The following is a 1,471-nucleotide window of genomic DNA, read 5'->3' as shown; positions in this document are numbered from 1 at the left end:
ATTATTTTTGTTGAAGCTTTACACTGTTACATGTTGGATACTTTCAATTGGTTTGTTGGATTTCTTGTCACAACAGCTCCGTGAGGTAAGTATCAACCTGCCTATTTTACAGATGACCAAATACAGGGTCACACACATCTATATAGAGGCACCTTCTTCATTTTCTAGAGGTTATTTTCTCCCAGCAAAAAGACATAATGTTAGACACAGAAATAAGCCATGAAAAGACGATTTTAAACACAGAACAAAGGTTTTTCTTCAGACTAAATTATGAAACAATACCCGTTGTGTGAGCCCAATGTCCTTTGAAAAATTAACATGTGTATAAAAAGAATGACATACACAAAATTTCATTTCCTACTTATGCCTACCTCTACATTCATTTGCTTATTAAATGTGAATTAGATGTCTACTGCATGCCAGGCACTGTCACTCCAGTTCCACATTTGAATCCACATCTTCTTTCCCTTGATAAGTAGACAGCATAAATGGAAATGGCCACAGGCAGCAAGATGGACGTTGGTACCCAGCACTTGGGGCAGTGAGGTTTGACCTCAGGTGGACTCCATTCTAAACATTTTTAGTCAGAGCTTGACTCTGAGTCCTGGAAATCCAGCATCTACACAACCTAGACAAACTAGGTCTATACCCCAGTTCTCTACTTACAAATGGTGTGAGTTTGATAATTTTGCTTCCCCTTGCAGTCACTCAGTTGTCTCCTTTGCAAAATTGCAATGAATCAGATTATGTCACTCCTACACTCTAAACTGCCACCATCATAATGAATCCAACTCCTTACATACAAATGATGTGGATCCTGTCTGACCCTTGATCTTACCTCCTACTGCCTGTGCACATTCTCTGCAAGATTCCAGCCTCTTGAGGTCATCGTGTGCTTCTGGAATAATTGATGACATTCACATAGCAAACCAAAAAACCAACCCAGGTCTGGTTTCCTTTTCTTGTTTAGGACTCAAGTCAAAAGTCACTTCCTGAGAAAGAGTCTGACTGACAAACCCATCTATAGTAATCTCTGTCCCCATCGTTTCCTAGTCAATGGAGCTGTTTATTGTTTTAAAGCACTCATTCGCATACAAAATTCTCCCTCTTCTTGACTTGTTTACCTGCTTATTGCCAGTTTTCCCAACTGAAACAAAGCACTAGGGACAATGTCTTCCCTTGTTCACTGTGTTGCATCCACAGTGACCGGTGCAGTGGCTGTTAACAGATCTAATTGCATAACCCAAAAAAGATACGTTAAAGTCTTAACCCCCAGTACCTCAATGTAAACTCATATGGAACTATGGTTGTTTGAAGATGTAATTGGTTAAGATGAGGTCACACTGGAGTAGAGTGTGTCCCTCCACCAATGTGACTCGTGTCCTTATGAGAAGACAGCCATGTGAAGATAGAGCAAGGGCAACGCCACGTGACTATGAAGGTAGAGACCGACGTCCTCCCACTACAAGCC

This window comes from Lutra lutra, chromosome X, assembly GCF_902655055.1.
Source record: "Lutra lutra chromosome X, mLutLut1.2, whole genome shotgun sequence".
Taxonomy (NCBI): domain Eukaryota; kingdom Metazoa; phylum Chordata; class Mammalia; order Carnivora; family Mustelidae; genus Lutra; species Lutra lutra.
This window is presented reverse-complemented; position numbering follows the sequence as displayed.